This window comes from Podarcis raffonei, chromosome 3 (genome assembly GCF_027172205.1).
Source record: "Podarcis raffonei isolate rPodRaf1 chromosome 3, rPodRaf1.pri, whole genome shotgun sequence".
NCBI classification, from domain to species: Eukaryota; Metazoa; Chordata; class Lepidosauria; order Squamata; family Lacertidae; genus Podarcis; species Podarcis raffonei.
This window is the reverse complement of record NC_070604.1, coordinates 31,516,762-31,537,991: the sequence shown is the minus strand read 5'-3', so window position 1 is coordinate 31,537,991 and position 21,230 is coordinate 31,516,762. Positions and strand designations below refer to the sequence as shown.

Sequence of the window (21,230 nt, the reverse complement as noted above, 5' to 3'; positions counted from 1 at the left end):
GAACAACCAGCCCCCATCCCCTTGACCCTTCTGGTACTAGCCCTACTTGGGTTGGGTCTGGGAGATGACTCACATATACGGAAGACCGGCCGGTCAGAGCCCTATCATCAGATTTGGAGTAATAATACCTATATTAGAGATATAGATCGTTTCTCTTCTATGCTTAATCTTTCTGAATGTTGGGTTTGTATGCATATCCCTCCTCAATTTAAGAAGCCTGGCATACTACTGCATAGTATTCCAATAAATGAGTCATTTAGGATTAGTAACCTTATGTCAGACGGTCGCACCTATTCACCCCCAGTGTTTCTGTCACTCATGGAACAGGCACCTCGATGTCTCCGTTTCAATCATAACAGCAGCAATTTTTTAGGTCACTATCCATATTGCAATTGGACTTATGAGTATATTAACGGCTCTTCCTGCTTCCAAAAAGGTACTTCCACTTATGATGCTATGTGTGTCGATTTTTATACTTGGTTTACCTGGATGACGGCGCGCAGCAGATCTAACTGCCTGCTCCAGTCTGATTTGTGGTTGCTCTGCGGCACAAGAGCCTACAAAGAAATCCCCTCTGCCTTTTCTGGAACCTGTACTTTAGGAGTAGTCGTACCCCTGGTGTATAAGGTGGATAAGCTCCCAACAGTCCGTTTGCGTAACAAAAGGGACGCGAAGTCACCTATTAACCAGTATACCGGCACAGCCATCTCTAGGTCCCTTCTACCCCCTTTGGGTGTAGCCATGAATTACCGGGATCTGCATAGATTGGCAAACTGGACCGAGGCTTTGTTTAACTCCACCATCTCGGCCTTAAAAGCAATTAATAAGGAAATGTCAGAGATAAGGGAAGTGGTCCTTCAAAATCGTTACGCTTTGGATGTAGTCCTTGCCTCTAAGGGCGGAGTTTGTGCTTTAATTCATTCCCATTGCTGCATGTACATTTCAGACCAGTCAGCAAATATTTCTGCAACCATAGACCACATGGAACAAATGATAGCCCAAAATCCTTTAAAGCCCTCTGATGATGTGGATCCATGGAGTTGGTTGTACTCCTGGTTGCCTGACAGCAGCTGGTTTCGTCATGCTATCGTTTTAATTGCTGGACCTGTTTTAATCTTATTGCTTCTCTGCTTCTGTATGCCCTGCTTGATGCAATGTATGCAAAATATGATGGAGAAGATGATGTCTCGCATGATGGGGCCCCGTGTCATGACCCTTACTGCTCTCCTCCAAGGATACTATGAGCCCGAGCGGCCTGAACGAACCTAAGTATTAGGTTGTTCAGAAGAAGAGGAGGGAGTGAAGGGAGAGGGAAGGTATTCCCTCTATTTTATATTTAAGTAAAATTGCTCTGATAAATTGCTCTGATAAATCGCTCTGATAAGTTGCTTGCTTTGCTGAGTTTGGAAGAGAGTTTGGAAGAGGCCCACTTCCCCTTTCTGCTGGCTAGCAGGGAGAGCAGCGGCTTTGCAGAGGGGCCCGCTTCCTCTTTCTTCTGGCTAGCAGGGAGGCCCCATTTCCTTTGCTTTCTCTCAGCTAGAAGTTTGCTATATTTGGCCAGACGGTCGTTTCTTTTTTTTTGCACATGCTATGCTTCCTGCTGCAGAAACGCAAGAGACAAGGAGCACACAAACAAGGGAGGGAGGGGGCTTAGCTAGCTATATGCCATATTAGGGAGTAAGCTAAAACTTGCTAGCTGATTGGAGAGGATTTTGGGGAAGCTTGGGGGAGGGAGGGTATTTTCAAGGTATAAGAAAGTTTGTAAATGTGAAATTGGGCGCAGCCAGTTTTACAGAAGCTATTCTGCTGGTTGCCCCAGCATGCTGTTTTTTTTCAAATAAATCTCTTTTCTCCGACCAAGACGTCTCTGGAGTAGTTTCTCCCCTCTGCCCACGGGGTCAGGCGGACCGCTGGACCCTCCAGGGTTAAAGATAAGGCTTCACTTCCACCTGGGAAAAGACCAGACATGCATTTCTAGCAAGTGGAATGGTCCAATGTTTTCTTTTGCAACTAACTTTGAGTAACTGAGGTTAAGTGGAAAGGAAACTCTCTCAAGTCTTCAGAGGTCTATATTTAGTTGCTATATCAGCCCTATTTTAAGAAGTACTGTTAGCAGTGTTCACTAATAATAAACCAGGAAAATGCTCTACAGGCATAAACCCACCACTGAAACTGGTGCATAAATGATACGCAAACAAGAATTGCGACCGGAGAGTTTTGTAAAAAGCAAACTTTGCTGCAGTGAGTCACCTTAAATACTCCAGCAGGAAGTGTTATGGGGGAGGCACGAAATGTAATTTTTACAAATTTCTTCAGGGAGGAGGGGGGTCTTTAAAATTATGTTTTTGGGTGTGAGAAATTCAGATCTGCTATTATTTTTTTGACTGGGCAAGATTTATTTTGGTAAGTCTATGTCTGATGAAGAAGCGCATAAACTCATTTTGGAAAAGCGAAGAATTTTAATTTTTCCTTTTTGAAAATGCCAGGTAATGCTAAATAATAAAAAGTGCACATAAAAGAAAAGAATAAGAAGTGCACATAAAAGAAAAGTGTCCTAACTGCCAATTCCTGCATAGCAGGGGTTAAATGAGCTGACCCTCAGGGTTCCTTTCAACTTTGCAATTCTATGATTCTATGCCACAATTCCTAATGCAGCAATGTGATGAAACAGCCATTATGCATGCACTTGAGGACCCCAAACATATATATGTATAAAAGCTAAAATTAAAGCTAGAAATCATCCTGTAGAATAGCAATCAAAGACACATCATCACGGTCTTTCCTCACCATACTTCCCTGTTACAACATAAGCCCTTGTGGGACAAACATCCCTCACTGAAGATGGGTGCTGGCCAATATTTTGGGTGTGTGAATAGATAAAACTTCCCTTGTATTCAAAAGCAGAGTTCATTTAACTGTTTGTGGTAGCATTTACGATCTCACAGCAGAAATATTCTAAACTTCTGTGAAGGATGCCCAGCATCCACTCCCCAGTCAGAGGTTCAAAATATGACGAGGCACTTCTGGAACAGAACTGTATATTTATTTAATTACGTTTGATGGTTTCGTAAGTAAGGCTCAAAACTTTGTTAAAAACAGGTAAGTTTTTAAACAGTGCACTTTATCAAACCAAGTCTCAGGTAGACTTTTCTCACGGGCTATCTGTGTTCTAACCAGCAACACCCAGCCAGCCCCTTCTAGGATTTAACCTCTCCACTGGGAATCGAAACCTGGTTGCTCTGCCTAGCTAACCCCACTCAGGTAATCAGAACTTGGCCTGCCCACAGGCAATCCTTATCTGTAACAGGGCCAATTCACTTTCTGATCCCAGTTCCCTAGCTAACACACAGACAACCCCTGCCTGCACTGCCTCAAGACAGGAAGTCCATATTTGATCCCACTCAGATAGTCTGCCCACCCAGACAAAGTACCTATCCCACTGTGAAACCGTCAGCAACTAACTTAAATTCCACACCCTCTCACCTGTTTGGCTGATGGTCTCACCAGATCTCATGGGTTGCTGGATCACCAGGAGAGACTGTCCATCACATCCTGTTCTTTACAATGTGTAAGTAAAGATAAAGGGACCCCTGACCATTAGGTCCAGTCGTGACCGACTCTGGGGTTGTGGCGCTCATCTCGATTTATTGGCCGAGGGAGCCGGCGTACAGCTTCCGGGTCATGTGGCCAGCATGACTAAGCCGCTTCTGGCGAACCATACCTTCCGATTGGCAAGTCCTAGGCTCTGTGGTTTAACCCACAGCGCCACCCCGTCCCTACAATGCGTAAGTACTCAGTCATAAATATACTTGTGAATGCTAATACAATGCTAGAAAAGTAAAAAAGGTGATGGATAATTAGTGGCAATGTCCCCAACTCCTCTCCAAGCATCTACACACACACACACACACACACACACACACACACCCCTACAACTTTGCATAGATACAACTTCACATAGATACAACTTTGCATAGTTACAAAGATTAAGAATGGAGTGGACTGGTTTTTAAATCCTATTTATATTTCCTATTTTTTGCATTCATGTTGCTGAACAAGCAAACCTCTGGTTTATTGTCCAGGTCTCTTTAAAACTAACCATCGTTAGAACCACCATTTAAATTCCCTAAGTGCATTAATAATAAACTGTTGTATCTGAACTTGAAAAGTGGAATTTACAATCTCTATGCATGGGAGAAAGGATGGGAAGAGCACTCAAAGCTCAAGTCTCATTCTTGTATAAAAATCTAGTAAAATTACCTGAAATCCTGTAACCTCCAAGGAGTCACTAAAGGACAGTGCAATGGTTTGTCATACTTTACACCCCCTTTTCCATTGCTATATAAAATTCTATAGGAAGTTTAGGCAATGTGAAGTCACAACTAGCTCAAGATACATGGTTCCAAGGCAGCAGAGATCTTAGCTGTGTAGCATTCCCCACACCCAATGCCTTACTTAAGCTGGGCTCTACAATGTTCACAGACATGGTGCCCACCTAAGCACTTTATCTCTGACATACTAAACTATCTACACCCAGAAGTTGTCACCTGGTTCAAAACAGAATCTTGTTTTGATGCAGAGGATCTCACACCGTTCAGATTATTACACACTCTATCTCACATTTAAACAACAGGCCTTGGGTTTCTTCAGCCATTTGTTACTTGTAAGACACTGCTTCTCATTATAATGACTTTCTCTTTCTACAACCCGGCCAGTCCAATTTCCCATGTATGGAAATTATTCAGGGTTTTTGAAAAAACAAACAAACTCTCTTCTCTTTTCCAAGCCTTCAACTTTGTTCACATACCCCAAGTTTCCAAGTTATTTCTTTTATTTCTAATACTTACTTTAGTTTTTGCTTGTCAGCCTCCTCATCTACCCTGTTAGCAGTAGTCTCAAATGCAAACTATTTCAAGAGCCAAGCGTAAACCTGCAGAGCAGCTTAAAATCCATCTTGAGACTTCTTTCTCATCACAGTGACAACTGAAATGTTGTAGACTTTTTTAAAACCCTTGTCAGTTTTTATCATTACCTTATGCTGCTTGTTCTGGTCCCTCAAATTCCCCTCTCTCCAATCTACTCATACCATTTCACATTACTTGCTTATTGCAATGGCTGAACATTATTATGTGCTACCTGAATGAATGACACTACAAAGTGCTTCCCTGAAACACATTACAAATACCCAAAGGGCACACTCTAATTGCACTTCTTGTTTGTAGCCAGCTACACAAAGAAAATCCGCAAAGCAAACTATGTAGGGAAGAAATCTCTTAGCCACAAAAGCCTTATTATGTATTATTTTAAAATGCAATAATCTAGGACACTACAAAACAATTTGTCAGGCGTGACTGTGTAAACATGAATAGTATAAACAAAACAAATAGGTTTGCTAAAAATTCCTATAAACTAATAATTAACAAGCCATATTCATGTTACGTTACAACAGTGCACCTGTCAGTTTCACTGACCCCCCCACCCCAATTATTATTAATTGCATTTAGTGATTGCTTTCTACATAACATGCCTCAAAGCAACACAAATATGTTGTTGTTTAGTAAAAAATACCAAACAACATGCCAACCATTTAAAATCAAATACTGTACACAGAATAAATACAACAGAACAATAACAACCTTCACAGAAAAGTGTGTCCTATTAACACACTTTACTGCCGGGGAATTAAATAAATTCTGGTATTTTAAACCCACCTCCATGGACATAGACATCAATAGGGACACGGGTGGCACTGTGGTGTAAACTAAGGTTACCAGATTTTTTTCAATGAATCCGGAGACACTTTTCAACTTCAATGGATTTTGTCAGGGGACTGATTTGTAAACCCGGTGACTGTCCCTAGGAAATGAGGACGTCTGGTTACCTTAGTCTAAACCACTCAGCCTCTTGGGCTTGCTGATCGGAAGGTTGGCAGTTCAAATCCACGTGTGACAGGGTGCGCTCCCATTGCTCTGTCCCAGCCTAGCAGTTTGAAAGCATACCAGTTCAAGTAGATAAATACATACCACTGTGGTGGGAAGGTAAACCTTTTACTTTAGATATCAATATCAATGAATTGTGTATATTGTTCTTGAAATCAGGGCACAACACACATATCTCATGTGTACAAGCGCAATACAATTTTAACCAATTCATCATGGGGCACACAAAATCAAGAAAACACAGTCTTCCCAACAGCAACAAATAATGCAAGTGATATAATTTCTTCCTTTAAAATGATTAGTTAACATCAGATGACAGAACCAATTTGCATAGGATTGAAACAGCTTGTTATTTCTCCAGAGCAGATGCCATAGAAAAACAAAACTTCTTGAAAAGGGTAGTGTTAGTATTTCACTGACTTCCAGTAAGATAAACCAGCTATTAAGGCTTGGGTACAGAGTCTACCATGGCACCTTTGGAATATACAATATTCCCATAACAAAGGAGTAATTTTTCTGTAGTTTTTGACAGTTGTGTAGAAGAGGAAATCTAAAAGATATCAGGCATGTGACTACTTTATGTTTCTCTCTGTGTGTGCACATGCTTAAAGAAAGACAGACAACAGTATGATTCACACAGTATTTCAGCAACACCAAATCTTGTTATTAAATATCCCATCTAATATACCTCATTTCAAGTCTGTTTGCTCTTCGAAAGCAAAAGTACAGTGTTAATGAATTTTAAACCAAAGCTTCTGAAAATGATTCATGAACTGTCTCCAGGCTGCAGAGGCTCTAAGAAAATATCAAAAGATAGTCATACTACACAGAAAGTTTAATTAGACTAAGACCCTTCCTGCAAAAATGTTCCCTCCAGCAGAAGTGAGGACACTCCTTGGATGTGGAAAGTTTTTCCCAAAGAGGCCTGACTGGCCCCATCTTTGCCACCATCTCAGCACCAGCATCAATATCTTCTCTCAGGCATTTAATTGTTGATTTTATTGCTGCAACTTTGAGGCCATTTGCTGGCCCTGTTATTTTTATAGTGATCACGCTGAAATTGTGGAGCTTAACTGTTTTTTGTTTTAGTGCACGGCCATTTGCAATTTTATTTTGCCTCTAGCTTTCAACTTTTGCTAATAAGACATTGTGGTGTCTTCTTAGCTAACAATAATAAAATACTGCAAATCAATGGTCAATAAAACATTGATAAATATTAAACAAGCCTTGGCTTTCAATTGTACTTTCTAAATACCGCTATAAAAACACAGAACCTCCCCTATCTTTGACAAGCAGCTACAAGGAAAAGAGGGATGGCTTCAAAGAGAAGTACGAGCAACATTCCTGCTTGGTCAGGCTCAAATTTAAGTGCGTTGAAGCAAAGCAGTGGAGGCCATATTGATGCTTATCCATATTTAGCTTCACGAACTTGGGCAGGAAGCCCTTCAAGTTAGAAGGGGAGGATTGCTTCTTTAAGCTACTGTAAGATAACTGGAGTCAACACTACTAACAGATGCTTTATGAAGAAGAAAAGGTTAGCACGTAACTGCCCTTTTATGCTCAGTGTGTTACAGCCACCCAGGGAAAAGATTTCTTGTACAGGGCATTCAGCCCCCAATCTAAAATTAACATTACGTACTTAGGAAAAACCATCCATTTTTAAATAAGAACGTTATTAAAATGTTTACCAATTACAAAAATCCTGCGGCAAACATTTATTTGGAAGTATGGCCCAAGGATTTATTGGAGCTCTCTTTGAAGAGTACATTCATAAGATTACACAGCTTTATGAAACTACTCCCATAAGAAACAGCAACAAATCCTTTAAGACAGACATGTGGATTTAGGCAAGCTTTATTCACTGCATAACTCATGACTGTTGAATTGTATAATCAGACATTCCACAGCAGCATTTTAAATAGACATGCTCTGACATCAGATACAGTTTTCTTATGCTTCAGAAGGGTAGGCTCTGACTTGTTGTTTACCATGGAACTGATCTTACCCCACAAGGGGGGGACGACCTGATGTATTCTAGATGTTGTCTGGCTGCAGCAGCATCCCTGACCACTGGTCATGCTAGCAAGCACTGATGGGAATTTGAGTCCAGCGCCTACAAGGCCATGGGTTCCTCAAACTTGCATTATGTAATAAAATTCTGTGCCGCTCAATTCATCATCACAGCAAGATGAAATATTCAGGAGGTTCAGCATGAAGCAACTCTGTCAACCTCTCCCGCTTCCTTCAAATTCCTCCTCAAAACCACATTTTTGTGTGTGACTTTTGGCTTATCTTTCGGGACAGGTTTCAACTACATGTAATGGAATTTGCACACGTTTCCCTGCCCCTGTCCTTGTCTATCTCTTCCTCACAACCCCACTTGTTTTCCTATTATTTAGAATGTAAACTCCTTGGGAATGAGGAGCCCTCCACGAAACATGAACTTGCATATACATTAACTGGCATGGTTCTAACATTGTGCAATACCACCATGGTTAGCAAACTCAGCCAATGGAATGCATTACATAGATATCATAGTCTTCAAACATGTTCATCGGGGAAACAGGTGCTTGGACCTCTTTCTGCTCTTCTTGGGCACTTAGCTCAATGATGTAGAGCACAAGCATTGCATATATAAAGGCAGGTACAATCCCTAGCATCTCAGGGAACAGTGCAGGGGAAGATCTCTCTGAATAAGACCTCAGAGAGCTGCTGTCAGAGTAGACAGCACTGAGGCTTGCTGAACCAATTGTCTGACTTGGAGTAAGCCCACTTCATATATTCATATGTCAAGCAGAGCGACAGAAGGAGTAAACCTATGCTAATATTACCACTAACAAAAAAACCACCTCATTTCCTACCAGCTTTTCTCGTTGGTCTCTAAATATTTAGCAGTAACTACCCATAACCTTTCTGTGCCTGTTTTACTATGTGAAAACTGATTCAATATATTTTATGGTAACCCTCCACTTTTGCACTTAACACTGTTTCTATACCCCTTAATAACCGAAACTTCTAAGAGGTTTACATGAAATATAAATGTATAAGCCACTTACTACACCGAGTAGAATATACTGAACTTGATACTTCCCCCAAACCACTTTCTTCAGAAGAAGTTCATGTAAAATGTTGTGATGCTGCAATACATCTCATTTAGTCACATCCTTCAGCTTTTGAAGATCACACATGAGATTTATTATTTTCCTTCCTTCTCTACTAAGGCTACAATATATTTGTTAGTTGGCACTTGGCAGCATACTGTAGTTCCTTGCGAACCATTCAGACGTTTTATTTAAGCAATATTCAAATTCTGTTAAATAAATAGATCAACTACCAAGGAAGAAAGGGGGCCGATGGGGGAGAGTAAATAGGCAGCATACAATAGAACTATGCCCATTAATTTGATTTTCCATTTTTTAATGTTAAAGCGTTTCCAATAAGGTTAACACAATTATATCTATGCACATTAATTACTCAGGAAGTTTATCATTTCCCAATCAACTGCAATTCCAGTTGCCCAGGAACCTAACTGCCACAGTTATTTCTTCAGCAGATAAAATGTAATAACAGCTTTGTGGGGAGGAAGAAATTGAGGGAAAGTAGGAAATTAATCGGCTACCATAAAATTTTCCAAGTAGAATCTCAATTAAATAACATTTGAAAATTAGATTGAAAGGTCTAAATGAATTTCTGTTAACATGAATAGGAAAGTCATAAAAAAACCAGCCATTTCATAGTTTGGAACATCTGGAAAGCGACAGATTTAAAAATAACCAGAGAGAACATTTCAGATGAGAACTGCTGAACAGAAGAAGATTTTAGAAAATGTTTGTAGCATGTTATTCACCTGCAGTATAATAGTGCAGTATGCATGCATTTATAAACATATATTAAAGTACTCCACAGTGCTAACTGTAATGATTTTGCAATTAATGGTGCTGTACTCTACAATCTTGATTTTATCACAGAATTCTCTTAAAATTTGTACGGCTGTAAGACAGTAGCGTCCAACTCTGTAGAAATGCAGGTGCAGTTCGGCTTATTTCAAGTGTATCAACAATTTCTGTGAACTCTTGTTCTCTCTGAACCTTGAACCTGCAGAGATGGGTGAGAAGAATCTCAGCAGCTGCGTGACAATGAATGTTACGAATGTGATATTGTTGACAAAAATGAGAGGCGAAAACATGACCTGTAGCTGAAGCCTGGCTGTTACTTTGTTATGTAGCCTGCTAATGATCAGTTGCTACAGTTATAAGGAAGCTGTTGCAGGCCTTACTGGTTTACAGTCCAACCTATCAGCTTATATTCTAGACAGGAAAATTCCAAAGGTCAAGTGCTGATAGGCCACTTAATGGACACTCCCTTGGCTCATAGCTATAGGCCAGCGATATGGAAACTACAGACATGGAGGTCACTGGTCAGAGGGTCCTGGCTGAAACTGTAGAAAAGGGCAATTTGGTGTGTGATTAGTGGGGGCATTTCATGGAAGGAAGAGATTGAGGAAGCAGAAGCAGAATGCTATCCACACAATATCTGTATCACTGATGGCGTACTAAGGAGACACAGTATTACTAAAGGTTTTATGGCGTCAAGTGACATTTTTAGGGAGGAAAGTGTATTTGTAATATATTTGAGGAATTGTAAACCAGGTCTTCCACAGTTAGGTGAATCCTCTACTGCAGCGTTTCCCAAACTTGGGTCTCTGGCTGTTCTTGGACTACAACTCCCAACATCCCTAGTTAGCAGGACCAGTTGTCAGGAATAATGGGAACTGTAGTCGAAAAACAGCCAGAGACTCAAGTTTGGGAAACACTGCTCTACTGTCTAGGAAGGGTTTGTGTATGGTACAAATGGACAACTCTGCCTCTACTGGTATTTTTCCGCTCTAAAGCAGAAAATGTTTCAGGGTATTGTTTGGGCACCAGTTCATAAAGGCACCCCAAATCTTCCACTGTGAGAATTCTTTCTCTTCCTTCCGACAATTAGTTGGAACGTGCATTTCATGTTCACAATTGAACTTCTAAGACTGTTGTGGGAACCAAAAGCCGACAGGGGTGACGATGGGAGGTCTGAAAAGCCAAGAAATTGATAAAATTATTATACCGTGTGTGTGTGTGTGTGTGTGTGTGTGTGTGTGCGTGTGTGTGTGTTAAGACGTCGTCAGGATTGCTCAGTGAAGAGCAGACTGCATGCCCCATCATACTCTGTGGCAGGTTCAGCAGCAGCTATGGGCACATCTTTTAAAAAAAACAAAACCCAAAGAAAGGAGAAAGGAGCTAGAAACAGCTAGCTCTGTTAGAGGAAGTTCCCACAGCTTCTGCCTATATAAGACTTGACCTTTCTGTAGCACTCTCATTCCCCATTTGTAATATCACATTGCACCAGCCTTCTGGCCAAACCTGAGTGCATAAGAGCCAAAACCCTTTGTGCTACACCCTTCAGGCCAGTTTATTTGGCTGAACAGCTTTATTTGGCTCTATTAAATCCAACCACATTGGGGCTGATCCAAGCAGTGAGTTATTTGTTTTGAGAAGCTCATCATAATAAGCCTTTAAGGTATAATCTACAGCTGTCCTTCCCCCCCCTATCTCTTTGCCCTTTGGGGAAAAAGTTAGGGTGCCTTTTGTTTTATATATAAGTTATGCTTACTATCCTCCCTTTGCCAAATGGTCCCAGGGCAAGGATACAGAAAACAGCACAATTTAAAACAATATATAATTCATTATGCTTCCCAGGGGTCCTAACATTTGGGATGCTGCTTCAGCAGCAGCAGCAGCATTCTAGGACATAGTGGAGGCTCTGGGTCAGCCCTGCTTATTGCGAGACTCTGCTGTCCTCAGTGCCATGGTTGTTTTAAGGGAAAGGAAAGAGCGGTGCAGCCCCTCTGAAGAAGCACTGGGTTTCATCAATCAGGCCTTGCTATCAATCAGGAGAAACAGGACCATGATATTCCAAAGAGGCTCTGAAATAATAGGTCTTCATTTTAAAATACTCAAGCCAATTCCAAAAACTGGTATTTCTGATGGCGGATGGTACTTGTCCACCACTGAAGAAAAGCAGGTTGAAGGAGAAAGATAAATGGAAGATGAAATGGGATGGGGCAGAGAAGAGAAATAAGCAAACCCAAATGTATTGTTAACAAGGCATGCAGCAAAACAGTTTTTAATCAGAGTGCAATAGCTAGTCACGCGGGTGGGCTGTGGGTCAAACCACAGAGCCTAGGGCTTGCTGATCGGAAGGTCGGTGGTTCGAATCCCTGCGACAGGGTGAGCTCCTGTTGCTCGGTCCCTGCTCCTGCTAACCTAGCAGTTCGAAAGCATGTCAAAGTGCAAGTAGATAAATAGGTACCGCTCCGGCGGGAAGGTAAACGGCGTTTCCATGTGCTGCTCTGGTTCGCCAGAAGCGGCTTAGTCATGCTGGCCACATGACCCGGAAGCTGTATGCCGGCTCCCTTGGCCAATAAAGCGAGATGAGCGCCGCAACCCCAGAGTCGGTCACGACTGGACCTAATAGTCAGGGGCCCCTTTACCTTTACTAGCATTGCAAAAGCCACTTCTCATACAAAATCTACACTGCAGCACACATGCAGGCTTTCCATACATGGATTATACTTTTTACCCAAGCTGGGAATAATATATGAAGCATGGCAAGAGGCATGGGAAGAAGTGGAAGCACAATGCTTAGGGTTCCCACGTCAAAAACTTCAGAAATGGAGTCCTCTCTTCTCTGTATGTGCGGTAAATCCCAAACAAGGGAGCAAGGAGGGGAAAGGGGTTGCAAGGACTGCATCTGTCTCAGAAAGTCTCCACAGAGTTCTATGGAAGGAATGGGGAAACCTGCGGCCTCAAGGGTGCTCTTGAACGCCAGCTCCCATCGGCCCCAGACAACATGGCTGGTGCTTAGGGATGATGGCGGGGAGTAGGCCACAAGCACTTGGGAGGGCACATGTTAGCCATACCTGTTCTACTGCAACCGAATGTACTGAGCTGGAATAACGTGAATAAGCAGGTCATGGTTGTCCAGGGCTTTTTTTTTAATCACTCTGAGGAAAAACAATTTTTTTCTCCAAGGCCAGGGAAGGAGGAATTAATTAGTTCCTAATTTAAAGCATAAATACATTTCATTACCTTCTGGTACCACAATTTTCCTATTAATGGCAATAAAAAAAGGTTTACTCTTCCTCCTTGAGGTCTGACTTAATTCACTATTACTTGGCAATACAGTAGCATTTGTACTGTCTTCAAAGTCAGATTATAATAAATGAATATTGACACCCCAAACAATGATTCTGGCTTTCTTCTGACTCTGCCTTTCTTCTTTTGGGAGAACATTCCCACACGCCTTTCCATCCACGTTTTCTTTTCTGGCTTCTGCACTAAAAATGCTTTCATCCCAAGCAACAACTATTAATTAGGAGCAAATCCCATTTTACATGGCGTTTGCTTCGAAGAGGCAGAGGATCAATGGCAACAGCCTGCCAATTCCAAGAACTTTTCTGAAACAGCCATTAACTGGGTCAGGAGTAGCCTTCCAACTTTTCACATGCTGAAATATTTACACGTCACTTAACTCAGCTGCTGTAAAATGTTCCAGGCCACTGGGACAGTTTCTGCTCCAGGGTGCCAAGTAGCATGACCCTTAAGGTTGCGGCTGAAACTAACTTTAAAACAAGAAAGACTAAATATTTCAACAGCTTCCATTGCTATGTTTTCATCTTAACCAGTAAGAACTTTTCACAACCCTATCCTTCGCCGCCTATCCAAAATTCAGGCTGCCCTATGAAACTGACGATTTCAAATTTAGTTTGAACAGACATGTCTGATGCCATTCTGAAATAAGGAACAGACCCAAAAATAAGGAGAAGTGCTTGAAATAATCATCATATTGTAGTTCTAGGCAGAACACTGCATAGCACAAGGGGTGAAAATGAATCTGATACTGAACCATGGGGCCATTTTACACACGACAATAAAATTTATATGCTGTGGAAACACATGGGCCTATCAGCCATATTTCCCCCCAACAATATTTGGAACATAGGAAGCTTTCCCTTAAGCCAAGTCAGACCAGTAGTCTTTGTAGCTTAGTATTGCTTACAGTGACTAGAAGCTCTCTCCGGGATTTCAGAGAAAGGTCTTTCCCAACCCTACCCAGAGAGGCCAGTGACTGAATGCAATACCTTTTGCATGCAAACCACACTGAGATTTGTCCCTTCCCCCTAGGGAAGTTGCAATGTGAGTTGCAATTGCCTGAACTGCCTAGAACAGTGATGGCCAAACATGGCCCTCCAGCTGTTTTGGAACTACAACTCCCACCATCCCTAGCTAACAGGACCAGTGGTCAGGGATGATGGGAACTGTAGTCCCAAAACAGCTGGAGGGCCAAGTTTGGCCATCACTGGCCTAGAAGGATGCACCCCTCATGATTACATGCAAGTACATCTTGCATGTTAAAAAGGAAGGAGCTACAAATGCACCTACCAGTTACCACACCCAGACCAAATTTTACCATCTTCTCTGCAAGAATATCATGTGGAAGACAGCCAAGCAGTTAGCTCTTGGCTACAGTGCTCAGAAAATACTGTTTCAACAAGTAATGTAGACATTTGTAAGATTTTACTTGCCTACACATTTAGGAGGTAGTAGCAAAGAGAGCCCATATCATTATAATGAGTGTTTTGTTCAACATCGTGGGTATGTGGGGGAGGCCGTTATGTTGAAGTCACAGCATACCAAGTCCATAGTTCTCAATACACTCATTTTCAGCAGTTCAACATGGACTGTTTTGCAAGGCAGTTGATTTCTGTGCTCTTTCCATTCACACTCTTTAACAGCTTTATCACCATCAGAGAAGTGGGTGCCAGAAAGGGGTGCTATTGCTTAATTATCTTCATTACATACAAACACAGATACTGTATACACTACAAATAATTTGTGGCTTTTAGGAAAACATATGCTCGTTTTCCATTGTCTCCTTTTTTGGAAAATGCACGCACAAGCTCCAATTGCAGAAAATTAGAACAGGAGAGGTGAAAATGGTGAATGTCACATTTTGTTTCCTATTTATCTATCAGGGCTATAATCCTATTCACGTTTATCTGTAAGTAAGCTCCGCTATACCCAGCAAGACTTACTTATGAGTAAATATCATGGGATTGCAGTGCAAGCAGAGTTCTAGGAGGCTGTTCCTCTCAATTTCCCATCCATCTTTCACTGCTCTTTCTATTCTGTGCTGTCTGTGTCACGGCAAGGTTTTGTAACGCTATGGAATCCTCAGTGGGGAAAGTGGGTGTGCATTCATAGATTTAACATATTACAATTTTTTTTGTATTAATTCACTGGTCTTCAACTGGTAGGTCAGGATACACTGCTAAGCCATGGCCTGATCTAAGGTGGGTTGCAAGAGGAGCACTGCAACAATGCAAATATACTGTATGGGGAAAGATTCAGAAAGCCCCCCCCCACGCATGTCTAGGTTAAAACCAAACAGTTTTTGGTTAAAACTGGGTGGTCCTGGGTATAAGAAGGTTGAAGACTGCTCTACTATACACTCTCACATTCCAAATCATTCTGTAACCTACGGTGAATTTAGCGCACATCTTAAGAGCCCTGGGAGGCATGGAAAGCTGTAATGACAAAGGCTTTGGGTAGACTATACTGATCAGCTGGGATTATGTGGATGGGATAGGCTGCCACGATGTAGCTACAGAAGAAGGCCAGAGAAGATGCAATGAACAAGAGTGTGAAATGGTGGGTATCCCTCACACATACACAAGACAGTGAACTGAACCTCCAAAGGAGACCAAGTGGAAACAGCTGCTTTTTACCGTGAAGAGATATAAAATGCAAGGCCAACAACAACATGCAGAAGCAAATTCTAATAATACACTATTACAGAAAGGTTACTTAAAAGAACAAAATAACAACAACAACATAGCCAGCTGAGTAAAGTTAGGACTGATTGCAGATATTATAGCAGCTGGAAACCAACCGGGGTTCTCTCACACATGAGAACAGTAAGCAAAGGAATTATATTTAACACACATATGTAAAACTGAAATAAAGGGAGTAAAGCAGAATGAATGCTCATACCCAAAATGAACTTAAATATCATGGAAAGCCAGGCTGACTTTGCTTTCCACCCACCCACCCACCTGATTTGTGGCTCAAGAAGATGCTCTCCTCCCTGCCTCTGCCCATATTCCTAACCAAAAACTCCAAATGAAGTTTATACAATATAGTACATGCCGAAAATGAATGACCTCGGCAAAATGCATTTCCTTATCCTGGCCATTCCCTAGATCTCTGACTAAAAAAGAAAAGAAAAATAGTATCTGTTATTTTGACAGAAATCTAGCTGCCAAGATTGCTTGCAGCAAAGGGGTTTGTTTTTTGTTTGTTTGTTTCTTAGAAGAGATCAAACATTACAGCTCATTTGCAGAGGTTCAGCAGGACCTGACATGCAGATCTGATGCAACTCACACACGCCATCTCCCTTTCTATATAGCAGCCCAGCAAAACTGTCAGGGCAGTATGGGTGGCACACCCCAAACAGAAGGTGGTTGTGCAACGCCTCGTCCCATGTACTCCTTCCTGTTCACAGGCATTGCTTCTCACTGCTCAAGTTCAACACTGAAGCAGTGTGTTGAAACTGCAAGAGCCTCCTCTGGTCATATGTCCCATCATATTCAATACAAATGCAGAAGCACCACCGCCAAGATGAAAACTGAAGCCGCTTGTAATGTGTGCTAAATTTAATCAGGGACAGCCCAATAAACTTTGCCTGCTGAGGCAATGGGTGAAATGGTGCTGCCCACCACCCAGTTCCATGTGCAGAATCTGACCAGCCTGGCAGATAAATCTTATTTCAACGCTGGTAATGGTGTCGTGACCCTGGAACTGGGAGGGCATGTAGCACCAGACCCCTGGATGAACCTGTAGGGCGAGTGTCCCACTGGTATGGAGGTGTGGCACTGCCATCCTCTGGACTCAGAGGACTCCAATGGAGGACCTTATGGCAACCCAGGAAGACCTGTAGCAGGAGAAGCCTGTGTCCCTCATATACAGAGCAGCAGCTTGCAGCATAAATGATGCCAACAAATAGGTGACTGCTGCTACTGTTACTTCTACCACTCAGTATCAGGGTTCAGTTTCAGTTTGTTCCTCGCTTCCCCAGAGCACAGCCTGAACCCTACCTTGCCTCCAGTAAGGAACCTTGTCCCAACACCCGAGTCAGGCCTTGCCTTGACGCAGAGAGCACAGCTAATGGGAAAGAGTCATCTACTACATCTCATGGCATCAGATGCAGGCCAGGCTATGCATGGAACATGCACGTCGTTCTCCTCTATTGTCAGCTGCCTCACTCTACCCAATAGTAGGGCTGGCACTGTGTATCATACAGGTAATCTCCCCTCCCAGCAAGATTTCCCTTTCTCTTCATTCCCATGCTGTTGTCTACACATTGGACTCAGTGCAAGAGCCTTCCTGGTGTGTTATTTGAGTGAACGGGCAACACAAATTATAAGGGGCAGTAAGTCTGGACATTTAGTTCTGCCCCTGAGGTTGCACAGCTACTCAATATCCCCTCCAGGGGTGAAGGATAGCTTCTGAAGTAGGAAGCTTTTTCTATCAGTGAAATATTTAGAACCCTCAAACAGGGCCCTAAACCACACAGCAAGCCTACATGAATAGAAAATGCTCCTCAGTTCAGAAATTACTCAACATGTAATGGTTAAGAGGGAGATGAGCAACCACATGGCTTCACAGCTCTGAGTAATGTGTGAAGAGAATCTTAAAATCTAGGTGTCTGGGTTGCTACTAAAGTCTGAGGCATTTTGTGTTCCATGTGGTTTGGTTCGTTCACTGTTGGTGTGGTGTGCACTAATACTTGGGAGTCTGCTGTGCTTTTTGCCCATTAGATACAGAAGTCTCCCATTTTTCAACTTTTCAAGTGAATTTCAGATTATTCTTTGCACACAGCATTTCAACTTACTGTTGAAATTCCTATCAGTCACTCCCAGAAGTCTTCACACACACATTGAATATCTAAACATATTGGTATTATACTGCATTAAGCAAACCTACTGCCATCTTGAAGACAAATCCAATTCATGTTCTGGCCTGCTTGCTGTATATTTACACGGAAGACTGAAGCTAACCAGGCCCCAGATGTTCTACAGATAGGATACGCCATTAAAAGTGCCTCTCCCCAAACTTTCTTGGCTTATTGGTTCTAATTTTTTTCAACTCACAAAGTACACTACAGTGTGTTGCTCTGGCAACTAAGGATGTTGCACTTGGTACACAACGTATTTGGCTTTAATTTGAATTCTTTATCAGCAAACAATTGCAGCATGCACTTATACTACTTTAAAATATTTATATTGATTTTGAAATCACTTTAAAGCCACAGTGGAAGATTTCCTCCCTCTTACAAAACACAGTGGTGTGCCTTCCTGCCCATTAGAGTGGCGGCACCTTCTTCTACCTAATCTCCTATCTAATTTGTCTAAATAAGATGTAACTTGTTGTGATTAGGAAGACTGTCAAACAATTTCTTGTGGATGGATAGACTCCAATTAGGATGCAAGACCACAACGATTAAAGAAGCCCCTATAATCTCATTTTATCTTAAGCACAGAGGTATGCACAGCTCCTGCTTTGGTCAATATTGTTGCTTTTTTTACACCCATCAGATGAATGTACTTCCAAACCTCTTAAGTTTGAAAAGCAAAGGCAAATCCCTGATCTTTTTATAGTGAGCCAAGGAAGAATGTTGCAAACTTGTGTATTTGTCTGCCTTATTTTCCAGCCTTTGATGTCTAAAATAGGACAGTGTGAAACTGCAGGAATGTGTGTGTGTGTGTCAAACTTTCAACTATGCTTTAAATTGTGCCCTGGTTTTCTGAAATAAATATTTTCCTCCCAGTATTTTTTTTTTTAAATTTGGCCCAGAGTTATTCAGAACTCAGATTCCTGCAAAGTCTTCTGTTGCTTGTATACATTTGCCTTTTGAGCTACCGTATTTTTCGCTCTATAAGTCGCACCAGACCATAAGACACACCTAGTTTTTGGAAGAGGAAAACAAGAAAAAAAACATTCTGAATCCCACAAGCCAGGACAGCAAGCGGGATCGCTGAGCAGCGATCCCATTTGCTGTCCTAGCTTATGGGATAGCCGTGCGCAGCCTCTCCCAGGCAGGGGATGAAGGCTCCCCTTGCCAGAGAGAGGCTGCATGCAGCTAAGGCTCCCCCAAGAGCCGCACTCCCTTTAAAGAGTGCGTGGAGTGTGTGTGCGGCTCTTGGGGGCTTTTCCCCGAGGAGGGAGAAGGGCAGCCCTTTTCCATCCTCGGGGAAAAGCCCTGAAGAGCCCCCCACATGCTCCATGTGGCTCTTTAAAGGGAGCGCTGAGCAGAGCCTGCATTCGCTCCATAAGAATCACACACATTTCCCCTTACTTTTTAGGAGGGAAACAGTGTGTCTTATAGAGCGAAAAATACGGTACTTATGTATTATTTCCAATATGACAGAGAAAAAGAGTCACAGCTCAAGTGGTTTGGAAAGCCACATAGAGTAACTGAGGAACATGTGCATAGAACCCTAGCGTTATTTCTTAAAGCTACTTTAATTAAAATAAAGTATATTATAACTAGAGTGAATCAGTTAGAACTGAGTGGTCAAGTAAATTTGGTTACTCATACTCTTCTGTGTTTAAAAGTCACATGATAGTGGTTCTATGACTGGGGAGTCTCTTGGTCAACCAGAATGGTCCCCAACACCATCATAGTCGTTTGAAGTTACAACGTGGGGGAGAATGTGTTTTCCTCAGTACAATTCATTTGTAAGGAAGTTTCAAATGCTCCAACTCCCATTAGCCCCCAGCCAGGACAGTCAATGGTCAGTGATGAATTGAGTTTTAATCCAGCAAAATCTGAATAACCACAGGTTTCCTACCCGGCCTCTAGAGGATAACTGAATTGACCAGGAAGGTGCCCGTTTTTGTCTAGACAACAAAGTATTCTGTTTGTTAGAAATCAGAGACCACAGAATTGTAGAGTTGGAAGGGACCACAAGGGCCATCTAGCAGCCCAACCCCCTGTGATGCAGGAATCTTTTGTCCAACGTGGGGCTTGGACACAAGACCCTGAGATTAAGAGTCTTCTGCTCTACCAACTGAGCTATCCCACATTGTGGTAGGCAGTTTGGCTTCCTGTAAGACTGATAGGCCTCATTATTCCAATTATGAGTAATACGTAATATTTTAGCTGGAACTACCTGCCCTAGATAGTGCACTCTGGGGGAATTAATGCACTTCCCCTATGAAAAAAGCTACTTAGTTTTCAGACATGAATGCCGCAGCACTAATGAATTCAGAGATCACAAAGAAGCACGTTCAGCCAAAATTAGAAGGCACCTGAAGGTTCCATGTCCCATGTGTAGCAATCAATCAATAGTTCTCCCTCCTGTTACTTTTTAGAGTTTGCTTTTTTCTTTACTCTTGGAAGGAGGGGAGGAAAGCATTCCACCCCCATTAATATTCTTTCACAATTTTTTTCTTTTGCTTTTTCTCTGTAGTATGGAAGATGACAACTGGAGGAAGACTTTGGACTACATCAATCAAAGCAAGCGAGCACATGTAAAATCAATACGCCAACAGAGATTTGCAATTAGCAATAAGCTGCTAGAGTGAAGATCATTTGTTGTCTTGCACATTTGTTTGACTGCAAATAGGCAGAATACCGAAAAATCCAGAATTAACTTAAAACATGCAATACTCATTGAAGTTTAATTGATGCGTTTCTGCATGCAAAAGGCTTTTTGCATTGGTGAAGAATTTATAGCTCAGCCACCAGGGGTAGCAAACATTACCTTACTAATACGGTCAACCTGAGCAAGAGATAAATGACATCTTGCCAGCAGAAATTAACTCCACTGAGGGTTAAGCTCCCTCACTTCTCATTGCCTCATATGCCCTAAAGGTATATATATTTTTGACTCAAGATGAAGTATTATTAAATATCAGAAACTTAAAAGCTTGCCAAATAACAACAAAATAATTGATCTTTCAATCCAGTAATGAAAAACAATTCCAGTTACTACAAATTAACACCCATAATACATCACAACTTCCCAGAACATTCAAAATCTTCTTTCTTAAGGAATTAATATTTTCCGCAAGCTAGTTTTCAGATGGAATTCTATAATCAGTTATATACCAGAAACCCAAACTGGTTTCAGTGGGAGTAAGTGAACAGAGCAGAATGCAAGGCTTTCATTTATAGCCTTTGCAAAAT

The 21,230-nt window shown here is 41.8% G+C and overlaps 1 protein-coding gene across 1 annotated transcript in view; it reads right to left on the bottom strand.

Moving 5' to 3' along the window:
- HPCAL1 (hippocalcin like 1) overlaps positions 1 to 21,230 on the bottom strand; it is an 83,274-nt gene that overhangs the window by 58,763 nt on the left and 3,281 nt on the right. The gene's annotated exons all lie outside the window — the stretch shown is intronic.